The following is a 16,375-nucleotide window of genomic DNA, read 5'->3' on the forward strand; positions in this document are numbered from 1 at the left end:
ACAGAGGATTAGAAACCAAAAAAACAACTGGAGCAATTTTAACCCCCGTATAACTCCACGAGAGTTAGTACCATTACATTCAGGATGGATTTGACCCGCTCTCTAATTTTATCTTCATTCAAGGGGACGAAACGGTTTTGTTTTTGCTATGTACACAGCTAGGGAATACTCAGTAGCCCTGAGCATCCAAAGTACTTAGCGCTCCCATCACCTCTGGGTAAAACTCTAAGGATTGCAGTTTCGTAAGATCTGCTAATTCAGAGAGCTTCCTACTCTGAAAAACAGATGAAACACTGGGAAAGATGTGTTCTAAAGAAGAGAGAAGGGAAAGCATGTGGGCCACTAATCAGTTGGCATCTGAGGAGAAATGAAAAAAAAGATTGGGGGAGCATATGTACTACATCAGATAAGTAACAAATAGCTAGGAGCTGGGCTTAGCGGTTTTATTTGACCCACAGGAGGTGGTACCGGAAGGGACGCTTAAGGAGTCAATGAGAGAATTAGGAAATGAGATTTCTGAGAAGCCAGAAAGACTTGCTCTTTTTTCTAGTTCTAGCAATATAATGGATGTAAATTTGAGACATTAAGTGAATCATTCTAATTCTTTAAGCGTGAGGAGAGAGGAGACTATTGCTCAGACCAGGAGTGCTTCCCCAGAACTCCTGCCAAGCTGTTAAAGAGCAGCCAATTTAAATGCTTTATAAGCATTTCTGTGGGACAGTAAATATGTTCAGTGGGGAGCACCAGTGCACGCTGCTGGAATACAGAAACAAAATCAGCAATAAGTAGGGCAAACAGCTACTTTTGTCCACATGCCTCTACTTCTCAAATTCTAAAGTAAGTTCCCTCCTCCAACATGCAGCGGAATTATCCGCACTCACTCTCATCCAACACAGTGGATTTTCTAGTGGTAATGGAATTGCTTCAGCAAAATACAGGCCACTTTGACCTCCATGGAAGGAAAGCTTACACTCTTCTCAAAGATGGATATGTCTGATGGCTGTGTGATAGAAAAGCTATCTGGAATGGGACACAAAAATCTCAGAACTGTGGTGAATGACTAGCCTAAACAAAGCCTGTCCCTAAAGAAATCCTCAACAGCTGTGATGCCATGGAAAGGAAATCACAGATAGTGGATTGGACCAAACAGCAGCAGAACAGAAAAACCAATTAAAGACAGCTGGACTCCAACTTCCTGTGGCTCCAGTGACTCCTGTAAAATCTCCATATACCCCCAGCTCAGAATGCCTGCAAAACTTCTCCTGGGTCTGGCCAACATTAACTTAGTTTTGAATTTCCTGTATTTTTGGTGGCTCTTTCTTTAGGATTACAACATTCCAGCAAAGTTTTTACCCTTAAGCTACTGTTATGCACCTTCAACATTATCCCCAGCTTAAAAATATTTTTCCTGGGAATTTTATATTTCAAATATGACATTGTATTTAAGCAAAAACAAAAAAAAGTCATTGCTCCAGTAAAAGGTATTGCAAATGAAATTATGTGGGCCTCTAAAAATTATTTGTCTCACACTTAAGATCCCAAATACAGAAAAACTATTGCTGCACAGTTACATCTGGGAAAAGTTAAATAAAAAGCCTTGAGAATAGAATTATATTACTTTTATTCACAGTCTTTCACCTGCAAAAGCCATTAACTCCTGGAAGGGAAAAAATTATTTAAATCTGACAAATTGCAAAAATTTAAGTGAGCTTGTTTCTGAAGTTTATAAATTTGATGCACGTAGCTATGCCAAACAGAAATAAAAATTATTATAAACAACCATGAATAGACAAATGGTACAGCTCCTTTAAATTGCTGAAATGAGGATTGAAGGTGTTTTAGATTCATGATTGAGCCCATTTCAGTAATGGCAAACAAGAAAACAGTCATTCCAGCTTTTGATGCAAGATTCCTTCTTGGGGAGGGAAGTATGACTTAGTGGATAAAACACACAGGTCTTCCACCTTTGCTCAATGCCATCCCAATGTCTTGAGTAAAATTAGATTGATGACCTCTATTTATCAATAGAGTGGCGGTTTCAGCAAAGGAGAGATCCAGGAAGGAATGTACAGACACAATATTTTCCCAAGCAGCAGCAAAAGCTTTATGAAAGGGACAAAGGAGGGGAGTGCTTATATTGCATTCTAGATATTTAATCACTTGACAAGATACGAGATAAGTAAGATGAATTTTTGTTTCTGGGTTTTTTGTTTAAAAAAAAAGCCAGCCATAGAAGCAGGACCACCGGGGGGGAGGGGGGGAGGAGATAGATCACAATCTGAAAGAAAACTATTTTTTTCCCTTTAGCAATAAAAAATTATAATGTGGTAAAGCAACCTAGCCAGTAACAATGTGTATCTGCATTAGTACATGTTCTAATATAGACGCACAGGATGATACATACAGATCCTTAATTCAGGAAAAACACTGGCCATATAGAATAATTTTGTACAGGAAGGGAATAATATATTATAATTGGAGATACATTTCCATTGTTTTCTCAAGAGAAAACCTCTTTACCATTAATAGAGAATGGCTTTGTCATTAAGGCCCTACACTGGTACTCAAAGTCTGGGTTAAATTCCTGGCTCTGCTACAGGTCTCCACAGGTAAATCACAATCTCTCTGTGTCTTAGTTCCCCATGTGTAAAATGAGAGGTAATACAACTTCTTTTCCTGGTCACCTTTCCCTGTCTTGTCAATTAAACTCTAAACTCCTTAGGGCATGGACTGTCTCTTACTAGGTGTATGTAAAGTGCCTAGCACAATGGGACCTCAGTCTCTGAGTCCTCTAAATACTATCATAATACATAAATAATAGTAACAAAAATCCAGCCACTATCTGTGTCCCTTAGTAATTAAATGTCCCAAATTACACGATGTAATATTTCAACATTATAGTACAAGGGAATCCATGTAAAAAACACAAGGCAAACACACACAAGGTTTTCTTTCTCCAACAACTTTGTTGTTCAAGTTGCCCAGTGAATTTTCCCATTTCTTCAAATGCACAAACACATCTTTTTCTAACTATGTAAAGAGCATTTACTACACAATGAAACTCTGTCAAACTGTATCAAGAATTACACAGGCAGGACACTGGCACATGTACATTATGCAGTTTGTGTTCCTGCTCTCTGCAAATGTGACCTTAAATGAACATCCAAGAGTAAGGGAACAACAGGTTTTGACACTTAGTTTGCTATTGTTTTCCTTTGCAACCCTTCACAGTATAATATGAAAACACTGGACGTATTTAATATTTACTAATATTCTTATTTTTTTCCCTATCGATATTGGATAATGAGCTCTTGACATTTAAAGTAAAAACCTGGGAATAACATGCATCACAAAACCAACCATTATAATTAGCATCTGAGTTAGCAGTCAGAGAGACTAAAAGCTGAAGGAGTATGCATGAACTATGCTCTCTGCTCCAAAGATGGTACCACTGAGTCAAATTCAAGAGCAGCATGGAGAAGTTTACACTGTCTGATGTACTGGTTCTGTACAATTCAGTCTCTAGGGCTCCAGTACCACAAATATTTATGAACATGCTTAACTTACGCACGTTTAAAGTCAACTGCATGTTTGTGTGTTTGTAGGATGAGGGCCTTTAGCAGAGCTGTCAGTCTGACATTGCTTTCAGTTTAGAACAGGGCAAGGGAAATTGATCCTGCCAGGCAACAGACAGAGGAAGTGTCTCAGAACACAGAATAATCCTGCATTATTATACCTTTGTTAGTGTACCTAGCCAGAAGCTCCAAAACACCACAACCAAAAAAAAAAAATTTGATAAAGAGCACTCCTGAAAACACCAGAATGCTTCAGAACAAGTGCCAAACCACTCAGAGACAGAGCGGCATCAGCAGGACCAGGGGGAAACTTGGCCCTGACCACTTGAAAAGAAAACAAAACAAAACTGAAATAACATTCTGTCTTGAACGGTGTATATTGAGAATTTCCAGTTTCACACAATTCCCTAAGAGAGATGGTTAACCTACATTTTTAAAAGCATGGCCAATTTAAATGTAATTCTTTTGACAAGCCTACATGATCCATCATACAAACTTTTATGTATGAAGTAAGGACTACTCACACAAGTAAGGCGTGCTCACAAGAGGTTGCAGGATCAGGCTCTTCACCCCTGAAAACCTCTCAACCACTCACTGGGGCCAAGCTTAGATACAGTGGAATGTAGTATCAACTTTGTTACCATGTTTAATTTTAGAATGGTTATATGTACTGTTTTAGGGCTAATCCCACTGTTTGAAGTCAGTGGCAAAACTCTAATCAATTATCCTACAAGGTGTTCAGTACTCAGCTCCTGTTGAAGTCAGGGAAATTGAAAGAATATCTGCAATGTAAGCTCTGGGTCAGAAGAACTCAAGTCCCTGAACTTGTTAACCTAGGGCTTGAGCATCTACTCTCATTTGTAACCCTAAATTAGGAACTGCTAAACCCTTGGTCCCACTGGTGCTCCAGTGTCTACACTGCATTATGTGGAACTGAGTCCAACCACCCATATCCCAGACTTCCTAGCACCCTCCCAAAATGTGTCCACTCTACCTCTTTGCTTGTGATGCAGTGGGGCAAAACCTCAATGTCTATTAAGCTTGTCTGTCCAGAGGATAAATCAGCTCATGGGATACTTCTGGCACACTCCCAGAGCATAAGTCCAGTGGGGCTGTGTGTACATTGCTAGACGACAGGGCTTGAACCCTGGGTCCTGGCTTGACTCAGGCTCAGACCTCCTCCCTGTGGGATCCTGTCCGTGCAATTTGTGTGTAGATGGAAGGGGAGGAGGTTAGGTTTGAGCCTGAGTTCAAACCCCAAACTTACACTGCACCCTGGACATTTGAGAGTCTGCAAATCCTTATTTCTCTATTACATGTGGTTTTTAAGGGACTCAGCAGTAGACACTAAAGAATTTTTAGGGAGAGAGAGGTAATTGGGGGTGTTTGAGGTTGGGTTTTCTCATTTAAAATGAAAAAATTCAGTCCTTCTGCTTAGATTTATGTGGGGTTTACATGACTGGAAAGAATATTAGCTTATTTCACAAAAAAACAAAGACATTTTTGGACTGAGTAGATATTGTATGGATACAAGTATTTCATTCTCTTTGCAATTACAACTTTTAAAATAAGTAGGCAACTAACTAGAAAGAAATATTCAGATCCTTCAGAGACACTTGCACAGGAAAGTAGAAAGCTATAGTTCTTAAATTTAAAGCTCATGGATCCCCCCCATATTGGGAACAGCTGGTGAAAATAATAGTTTGGCAAGGTCTGCCAAAGGCTAGAAACATATTTGCTATGGTAGATTACATACTTTAAACCAAATTGATAAGTGAAACAGACAAATGTTTAGATGAGTAGGTTTTATAGCATTAGGAAGTATATATCAATAAATACTAACACACATACACTCTTCAACCTTTTCAAGGAAACACAATTTACACTTCATTTTTTCATCTTTTCCTCACAGATTCACCTACTTGCATGAAGCATGTGTATTCCAGTTTGTAATTAAATGAGTTTATTTCAATGTACAGATAGCCAGTCATATGTTTTGTGTGTGTGTGTGTGTGTGTGTGTGTGTGTGTGTGTATGTATGTATATTATATATATAAATAAATAAAACTTCACTTGCAGCCCAGTTCTGCCTCCACTCTGCACACAGTCTTCCTGTTAAAGTTTAATGGAAGTTCTAAAGGTGGAGAAGATCTAGAGGTAGACCCTTACCATGACCTTAAAATGGATAAGGACAATGATGTTCTACAGCTCCATGCAATGTACTATTTCAACTTATTTATTAAGTTAATTTCTCAGCCAATATGTTTTTAACTCAGCAAAACCCCATTCCTCATTCACAGCTTGTATAATGTAATGTACTGGCTTTGTGTGTTTCCATGAGGGAGTGTGGTCATTCTTCAATGGTTGATCTACACAGAGCACATGAGACTTGCCTACAAATCTAGGTTCCTACACTGTGTTTAGGTGTATCAAAGTGACTATGTAGAACCATTTTCAACATGAAGTAATTTTTTTATTCAAGTGAAAAAGTGCCAGATGTTTTTTGAAGTATTCACCCAGCTCTTGTTATAGCCACAAATTTAACTGTACCTGGAAATGAATTGGAAGCCATGCTGCTTATGCAGCATAGCTGCAATATATTATCCCTGTAATGAGTGGTCAGCTGAAATTTACCAGTGGTCTTTAACACTAAACCCCATATACAACACACTATAATCCAATCTGGAGGTGACATGGATGTCCAAGTCCACATCTAGAAGAAATGGTTTCAACTTCCTGGCCAGATAAATGTAGAAAAATCAGTACACTTGATCACTACTTCTGTCTGGATACTCAGAAGCGGACATGTGGTGAACCATGATCACAAAAAGGCAGACAAGCTCACACCTAGAAGGGAAAAATCTCTGCCATTTCCTTTGTTTCCCCCAATCAAGACACTTCCTATGACCTGCCCAAACTGATCATCAGCTCCTGTAATTCTCATCCAAACCCCGAACTTAGCCATCCACTGAGAAAGTCAAGCAACACCACCATTGGGCACAGATGAAATGGAAACCTAGAACCAAAAGGTCATGAGCATACTGACACTGTACTTCATACTCTCTCATTAACTCCCCCAGCAACTCAGATGCTCTTTGAACAAGAGATGGGACAACACAGAACCCTGAAGCATCCCACAGAAAGAGACCCTTGAAAAAAATAACCATTGCCTAATATCAGAGTGGTAGTCACGTTAGTCTGTATCCACAAAAACGAGGAGTCTGGTGGCACCATAAAGACTAACAGATTTATTTGGGCATAAGCTTTCGTGGGTAAAAACCCCACTTCAGATGCATGGAATGAAAATTATAGATGCAGGCATAAACTGTGTATATTTATGCCTGCATCTGTAATTTTCATTCCATGCATCTGAAGAAGTGATGTTTTTACCCACAAAAGCTTATGCCCAAATAAATCTGTTAGTCTTTATGGTGCCACCAGACTCCTCGCTGTCACTGCCTAATACTATCCTCTGAGTATTCTCAGAGAGGCAAAATAGAGCCACTCAGGTGCTACTCCAACTAACTCTGCCTCCGATTACAGCTGTGTCAGCCCCACCAAAGAATGAGAAATTTCAGCCCAAAGGAAACTACCAAGAAAAATTAACGAATACCGGAACAGCCCAGTCTGAGAATGCTTTGTCAAACTTAGAGCATTGCTACCACAATGCTGTAAAATTCAAACTGGAACTTTTGCTCTTGACCTTGCAGCTACATTAGTTGGGCCCTACATTAGCTCTCAAAGCAGAGTCAGACTTCACAACTCTGTATTCTGCACTACAGACCCTAGATCTAAACACCTCTGACCTTGAAGTTTTGAAATCTGAACTCTCCCAAATCCTGAGTATTCCAATTCCAGTTTTGTATTTACCCAAAAAATGGGAAGCGTTTGAGCTGTGAACAGAGACCCAGTCCAGAGCTATGGTTTGGCCCATCTCAATTTACAGAACTTACATTTAGAGAAGTTTAAGATTTTCCTTTTCCACCCTCTATTATCAACCTATAAGCTTTTTAAAAATGCACTTTTAGACATTATAAATTTATTACGGTAAATATTTGATGTTTTTCTACATTCAAATATATTTTCTATTACAACACAGAATAGAAAGGGTACAGTGCTCACTTTATATTTTTATTACAAATATTTGCACTGTAAAAGTGATATAGAAATAGTATTTTTCAATTCACCTCATACAAGTACTGTAGTGAAATCTTTATCCTGAAAGTGCAATTTACAGATGTAGTTTGTTACATAACTGTACTTAAACAAAACAATGTAAAACTTTAGCGCCTACAAGTCCACTCAGTCTAACTTCTTGTTCAGCCAATTGCTAAGAGAAACAAGTTTGTTCACATTTATGGGAGCTACTGCTGCCTGCTTCTTATTTACAATGTCACCTGAAAGTGAGAACAGGCTTTTGCATGGCACTTTTATAGTCAGCGTTGCAAGGTATTTATGTGCCAGATATGCTAAACATTTGTATGCCCCTTCATGCTTTGGCCATCATTCCAGAAGACATGCTTCCATGCTGATAAGACTTGTTAAAAAAAAAAAAAAGTGTTAATTAAATTGATGACTGAACTCCTTGAGGGAGAATCGTGTCTCCCGTTCTGTTCTACCCGCTTTCTCCATATATTTAATGTTATAGCAGTCTCGGGTGTTGACCCAGCACGTCGTTCCTTTTAAGAACACTTCCATTGCAGATTTGACAAAACGCAAAAAAGGTACTAATGTGAGATTTCTAAAAATAGCTACAGCTCTCGACTCAAGGTGTAAGAATCAGAAGTGCGTTCCAAAATCTGAGAGGGACAAGGAGTGGAGAATGCTTTCAGAAGTCTTAAAAGAGCAACACACTGATGCAGAAACCACAGAACCCGAACCACCAAAGAAGAGATTCAGATGATGAAAATGAATGTGTGTTGGCCCACTCTGCTTTATATCATTATCAAGCAGAAGGCATCATCAGCATGGACGCATGCCTTCTGGAATGGTGATTGAAGCATGAAGGGACCTAAGAATCTTTAGTGCATCTGACACGTAAATACCTTGCGACACTGGCTACAACAGTGCCCTGTGAAAACCTGTTCTCACTTTCTGGTGACATTGTAAATAAGAAGCAGGCAGCAGTATCTCCCATAAATGTAAACAAACTTGTTTCTCTTAGCAATTGGCTGAACAAGAAGTAGGACTGAGTGGACTTGTAGGCGCTAAAGTTTTACATTACATTCAAAAGTAAAACAATTTTTGTACGTAATTCTATATTTGTAAGTTTAACTTTCAAGATAAAGCGATTGCATTACAGTACTTCTATTAGGTGAATTGAAAAATACAATTTCTTTTGTTTTTACAGTAAAATATTTGTAATCAAAAATAAATATAAAGTGAGCACTATACACTTTGTATTCTGTATTGTAATTGAAATTTATGTTTGAAAATGTAGAAAACATCCAAAAATATTTAAAGAAATGGTATTCTATTACTAACAGCATGACTGATTGAGATTATATATTAGGGCTGTCAAGCCATTAAAAAAATTTATTATTTTAAGACCTCATCAACTTGACAACATGCAGTTTTGCAGTGCCTTATGTTGCAGTTAAAGGTCACAAATGACAATACAAAGACTTTCCTACTTCTAAAATCAGAGACAAGCATTTCCAGGGTTAGTTACCAGTCACACAGAGAAAACACTCATTTTAGGAACTCTCAATTTTTCTCGTATTCATGCAATTTGTGTATTACAAGGCTGAAATTACCTAACTGTCTTAATGAACCATTTTAGTCTTTTTTACTATAGTTTGACATCAGTATCCCTGGTGGAAAAAGATAAGCTCATGTTTGAAAGTATTTTGGTCTAGAGCTGGATGAAAAATGATAATGTCAAATGTATTTGTGAAAACTTTAACAACGGTATTCATTGTATAGGTTTTGAAACAATTTTTTATTCAAAAAATTTGAGGGATATTTCCCCCCTCAAGTTAGAGGTTTTAGTTATTCCTCCCACCCTCTCATTCCCTTTTTTCTTGTTTTCCACTTTAAAAAGGTGGAAAGGAAAAAAGTGGGAAGAAAATGAGGAAAACCCCCCAAAATGAAAAACAAAAGAAAATTTTTGCTTTTGGATTTTAGTAGAAAAACCCAAATTTTCCGAAGATTTTAAGGGGGTGGGGAAAAAAAAGCAAATTTTCCAAAAAAGGTTAAAAAAAATTGGCCTGCCTTAATTTGCTCACATTTTTAAAGCAACACACTCAAAGTTATCAAAGCTCCTATCTCCTACAGAAAAAACACACAAACTGCATGCGTCTCATATCAAGACCCTGTCAGATAGAGACCTAAGACCGTAAAATTACACTAATTTTAAAGACCCAGGACCCCAGCTCTGTCACCTTCACATTTCTACCTTAACAGTTCAGGCAGGGATTCCACATATCTTTTTCTGGGTTTATTTTTTGGCATCAGGATGTTTTATCAGTTAAAACCAAACATCAGAATCCCTACCATTATACCACTTGTTCTCCAAAGCTATACAGGCATCCTTGAGTATCTAACCCTTGATAAAACATTGCAACCTAACTTTTAAAAAAAAATGGACTATGTCCACTTATGAGTACATCGAACCCTTATGTATGTGTAATTGTAGCAAGTGTCTGACAAGCTCACATGCAATAGCTAAAGTCACTTCAAAATTATAGGTTGTATAGGTCCTAACCAGGGCTGGATTAAGCAAAACTACAGCCCGAGGCACACCACAACATGGGAGATTCCAAATAGGGTCTGGGCCATGGGATGGCAGATACCCATTAAGATGCCTGGGTCAGTTCTTGTCAGAACTTGTTTCAGGCTGTCTGAAAACTCAGGCAGACATTACTACAATGGTTACACTCAGGTCACATTTTCAAGTTTTTCTCCACCACAAGGGCTAGAGACTTAGCTGCATTAAAAAAAAATTAAAAGTGAAACTGCAATGTAATCACATGACTCCAAGAGAGGAGAGACATAGTGCCTGTGCTTTAATCTGACCCTGGGTCCTACCATTTGGTTCTTCAAAAAGCCTAGTCCAAAGTGTTACTGTTTGAATATAGGAAAAGATTTACATAATTTAGAGTCCTAATATAGAGCCTTGAAAGACAACATAGAATACTTAAATCTGTGCTCAGACACTAAGATGATTAGACTCATACAAGAACATGAGTTAGATGGATACTCATTTAAAAGTTTTTCAGAGCCTTATGTTAAGTAACATGAAGTGCCCATAATCTCCTCACAGAATACCTCTCCTTGACTGCCCACAACCCCAGCTCTTGTCTGGCTCTAAGGGTCAGAACTAAACATTGCTACTCCACCAAAACAGTAGAAGAGGCCCATGCACAGTGTAAAGGAGGGTGGCATCAGAGGTACATGAAGGAATTTGACCGGGGGTCCACTGTGAAAGTGGAATCCTCCAAGATATGGGGGCAGGGGCAGTCACCCATGTTATATCTGTTTAGGACTGGCATTTTATCTAATCAAGAGCACCCACCAGCCAAGCATGAAATCTGTAACTGAAAATTGTTCCCTATGTATTGTAAACTGGCATGATGCCTTTTCATAGTACTCTCACTAATGTATTTTTTAAATTAAACATAGTACTGTGCAGATTGCTCAAAAGGAATCCTCTAAGGGCTTGTCTACACTTAGCGGGGGACTGACGAGCGGCAATTGCATCGGCAGTCAATTTAGCGGGTCACCCACTAAACTGACCACAGATCGCTCTCCCGTTGACTCCTGTACTTCACCAGATTGAGAAGAGTAAGGGGGGGGGTCGATGGGAGAACATCTCCCGTTGACATCACATAGCATGGACCCCGCGGTAAGTCGATCGAAGCTACGTTGATTTGTGTCACTCTACTCACGTAGCTCAAATTGCCTAGCTTAGATCAAATTTCCCTTGTAGTGTAGACAAGGCTTAAGAGGACAGTGCAAAAGAAGTTTCCCCTACTAGTATGAACTGTCTCTGCTGAACAGTAACCTGAATTCTCAAAGTAGTATTAAACAGCAGTCTGTGGATTGTTCTTTCCCCGCCACAATATCAGCATCCCTTCTCCTCCAATGCTCTCTCTTTCCAAGCAATCGAAAATGACTGAAAAATACTTATTGTAACCCATTTCTCTAATGGGAGACCCACTCTTCCACATTAGTAGCTCTTTCAGATTAGCTATCTTTACAGTATATTAGGATTTCAGATTGCATTAATATTCATTTGAATGGCACTAAGGATGTGTTATATTCAAAGCAATGCAAAACATTGGCGCAAAACGCTTGTATAATATAATATTCAGAGCCATTCTGGTTTCCAGCTCACTTTCAGTTCTGCTTCTGTGCCTAACAGCATTCATTTCTAAGCAATGTAATGACTATCTGAACACATTCCTTATGGAAACATGTGCATCGTCATCTCATGATTGATAATCATAGGAGTTTTCATGTTATTCTGCACTTGGATCCTTGCCCCTCTAAGCTCCAATTGTACAACAGTGTACAGTCATTTGCAAAATGGTCTTGGAAATGCAATATAGAAAAATACTTTCTGGCTAATGCTGGTGTTTTTTCAATTATCTGCATACAAGCTTGTTTTCAGCAAGCAGGGTTGGGCCAATAAAAACATGCTCAAGAAGGTGAAGCCAGGTTACTGCAAGTCAGAATCCAAAAATGGGTGTTAATATGTTTAGAAAACTCAAATTGAGAGGATACTTCCAATGTAACGTGGAGGGGCTAAAGAGAAATACTGCAGTGCTCAAAAAAACCCCAAACCCTTTATTAACAGTTATCATTACAATGGTATCACAACAAACAGCAGTGCTGAAATTTCTATTAACTTTCTACACATATTTTGCTTGCAATGCACATCAAAGATACATGGCTTTCATACCTTGTCGTCATGTGTCTGTGACTGAACTGATAAGACATATACAGCCATATTTTGAGAAGCAAGAAAACAGGAGAAATAACAAGGCAGTTGTTCTCTGGAGTAATGCATTGTGCAGGAAATAATAAAAAGATTTTAGGGCAGAAACAAAAAAAAAAAAAGATTTTAATTGCACCAAAAGCTGTCTTGTGTGCATACATTATTAACAGACCCCCAAAATACCCTATGCTAAAACAGTTATTTTCCAAGTGTTAATTATGGCTTTTAGATGCATGCAACTACTATAGGAAAAAGGTCAAGTACAAGGAGGATCAGATTGTGACAATACAGGCAGAAAAATGTGTGATGTATACAATGCTTCATTGTGCCATAGAACTATTTTAAATAGAAAGTAAATACATGATGGAATAATAGGATTTAAAAGTGTCGGCTAGGTTGGAAGCACGATCTTGTGATTAAAGCCTTGGACTGGCATGTAGAGGACCTGGTTTCAGTTCCTAGCGATGCCATGGACATCTTGTGTGAACTCAGGCAAGTCACTTAATCTTTCTGTGCCATGGGGAAGATGGCAATAACATTTCCCTTCCTTACAGAGAATAAATTTATAAATGTTTGTGAGGCACTCAGATATTACAAAGATGGGGGCTATAAGTTCCAATAAAACATTTATTTCTCTGCCTTGGATTCTGTATATATGCACAGAAATAAACCTTCTCACATACTTCTAAAATTAAGACAGGGTTTCTCAAACTTTTGTACTGGTGACCCCTTTCACATAGCAAGCCTCTAAATGCGACCCCCCCCCCTTATCAATTAAAAACACTTTTTAATGTATTTAACATCATTATAAATGCTGGAGACAAAGCAGAGTTTGGGGTGGAGGCTGACAGCTCGCGACCCCGAGGGGTCCCAACCCCCAGTTTGAAAACCCCTGGTTTAAGAGATTACTAGTATTCTTTACAATATCCTTATAAAACCAAGCTCTTTATAAGGAGCCTAACTGCACAAGACTCAAGAGAAGCAAAAGATTTTTTTTTTTCATTTTGACAGACCTACTTCAGATCAAGATGTTTTGTTTTGTTTTAATTTAAATAGATGGAACAGAAACTTGCATATATTGGATGATGGGTCAAGAAGCAAATATTTCTCAATTTGTTTTGTAATTAGCTGCTGTTTGAATTGTCTCATAAATTAGCAATGTTCAAATAAATCCTTGAACAGAGAGATCAGAGAGTGAAGTGCAACTGCCCAAGGTGCATGATAAATACAGTTGATATATGGTTACCACCACCTCATAGGTGATATATTTTTCTAAATACTTATTGCTATTATATTACATACTGTATCATATGCACGATGTTAAAACAATACACTTCACATTAAATATAGCATCTTTGATCTTCAAAAGAGATTTACAAAGAAGGAGCAATTCATGCTGACTCCTGTAATCTCCAGAAGCTGCAGATCTCTAGAGAGACAAAAGGAGCCAAAATGTACTCCACTTTATGCAAATTAAATGTGCCCATTGGAATCCCAGAAAGCTGCTGATGCAGAAATTATCTGGGCAAAGTTTGGGCCTCCAATGTAAGGGGTAGAAACATATGGAAAATGCACAATTGAAAAGCTTCCCATCCCTGGAAGTGTAAAACTTTCTCAAACTTGTTCTCTCCACCTGTCATCACCTATCCCCAACTACTACTCTCTATTCAAAATTCCTCAGTTCTGCTCCCCACACTGTCAATGGGAGTATTGCAAATGACATCAATAGAAGCGGAATCAGGCACACAGAGTGGACACCGAAGTGGGATATTTCATGGAAGAAATATTTCAGAGTTGACCTTACTATGCTAATGCAGTAAGTGAAGTTTGTAGTTAGGGGATGAGGGCGAGGAAGGGTTGATCAATAACTCTTAAAAATAGTTTTCCTTGTGTAGCAGATACAGTTTTGGTAGGTAGAGATGGAGGTGTAACCCACAGATGAGTGCGTGTTACAGGACCTCTTGTATCCTCTGCAGATTAGCTATAGAAGTCTGTTACTGCCCCAGCTAGAGAGCTTTAGATCAAGCTGTAGCAGTTCATGGTTTTAGCTCTGGAGGTTATTAGTTCAGTCCCCAGTATGTTGACCAAGTAGGGTTGCCAACTTTCTAATTGCACAAAACAGAACATTCCTGCCCCAAGGCCCTGCCCCCCCACTAGCTCCATCCCCCCACCTCCCTCCGTAGCTCACTCTCCCGCACCCTCACTCACTTTCACCAGGCTGGGGCAGGGGATTAGGATGCGGGGGGGGTGAGAGCTCCAGCTGGGGGCATGGGCTCTGGGGACGAGAGGTTTGGGGTGCAGGAGGGGGCTCTGTGCTAGGACAAGGGGGTGGGATGTGTGTGTGGAGGGGGTGGGGGGTGTTCAGGCTCCAGGAAGGAGTTTGGGTGCGGGAAAGGACTCGAGGCTGGGGTAGGGGGTTGGCATGCGGGGAGGGTGAGGGCTCCAGCTAGGGGTGTGGGCTCTGGGTTAGGGCCAGGGATGAAGGGTTTGGGGTGCAGGAGGGGCCTCAGGGCTGGGTGGGGTGCAGACTCTGGGAAGGAGTTTGAGCACTGGAGGGGACGCTGGGCTGGGGCAGAGGGTTGGGGTGCGGGAGGAGGTTCAAGGTCCTGGAGGCGCTTGCCACGGCTTCCAGGAAGCTGACACCACATCCCTGTGGCCTCTAGGCGCATGGGCAGCCAGGGAGGCTCCACGCGCTGCCCTCGCACCCACAGGCGCCATCCCCGCAGCTTCCATTGGCTGCGGTTACCAGCCAATGGGAGCTGTAGAGCTGGCAGCCCAGATGGGGACAGTGGCAGAGCCTCCCTGGCCACCTATGCACCTAGGGGCTTCAGGGACCTAGCATCAGCTCTGTGCGGCTCCCAGAAGCAAGGGCAGGTAGGGAGCCTGCCTTCGCCCCACGCTCCCGCTGTGCCGCCAACCAGACTTTTAACAGCCCAGGCAGCAGTGCCAACCGGAGCCACCATGGTCCCTTTTTGACCGAGCATTCCGGCTGAAAACCAGACGCCTGGCAATTCCATGACCAAGATGGAGGCTGTCAGGTAGAGCCAAAGCTCTCTATCTGGGGCTGTAAAAAATAATATGTTCTGCAGAGCAGATACAGAGAATCTGGAATACACGCTCAGCAGTGGGTTACACAGACATGCAGGAAGCAGAACCAATTTCTGGAGGAAGCAACAAAGCTGAATAGGGAACAACAGAAATGCTTCTAACTCCTTAGTAGCTCTTTGTGCTAGACAAGGACAGTAGCTCTAGTGCTAAGAACATTAACACAATATGCACAGACAATAATGAATGTAAATATTATTCCAATATGCCAGAGAAGCTGACGGATATTTGCAATAACCAATTTAATGGAAAGAGGCAAGGGAACTGTAAATTCAGACAGATGTGGAGTGTGGGGAAGATTAGACACATACTATTAAAGGGAGAGACATCCCCTCTCAGTGAACTGGAAAGCTATAGGAGAGCCTTCTGCTTGGAACGGGAAGAGTGTAAATATGCTAATTAAACTAACTCCTATTTTCTAGCACAATGAGGTTTAAAGCACACTGATTCTTCATTCTGTTTTACAGTTTCTCTGAGAAAACTAGAATGAAAGAGGACACAAGACAGATTCATTGTATGTAGTAAAGGTCCCAAGCGGAAATGTCTAAATACTGAGGCCTAGAGCCTCAAAAGGAATTTAGGCACTGGAATGCCCACCAATTTCAATCTAACATTTAAATACCTTTGAAAATCTGGGCTGAATGAGTTTCATGCTTGTGCAACACTTATTCCCATTTGTACCCTACAGCCAGATTTACAGCACAATAAACTAGAATCATGGGTGCCCAACACCACTTAAAATTAAGCCCTAGCC

The sequence above is a fragment of the Malaclemys terrapin genome, chromosome 4 (genome assembly GCF_027887155.1).
Source record: "Malaclemys terrapin pileata isolate rMalTer1 chromosome 4, rMalTer1.hap1, whole genome shotgun sequence".
NCBI lineage: Eukaryota > Metazoa > Chordata > Testudines > Emydidae > Malaclemys > Malaclemys terrapin.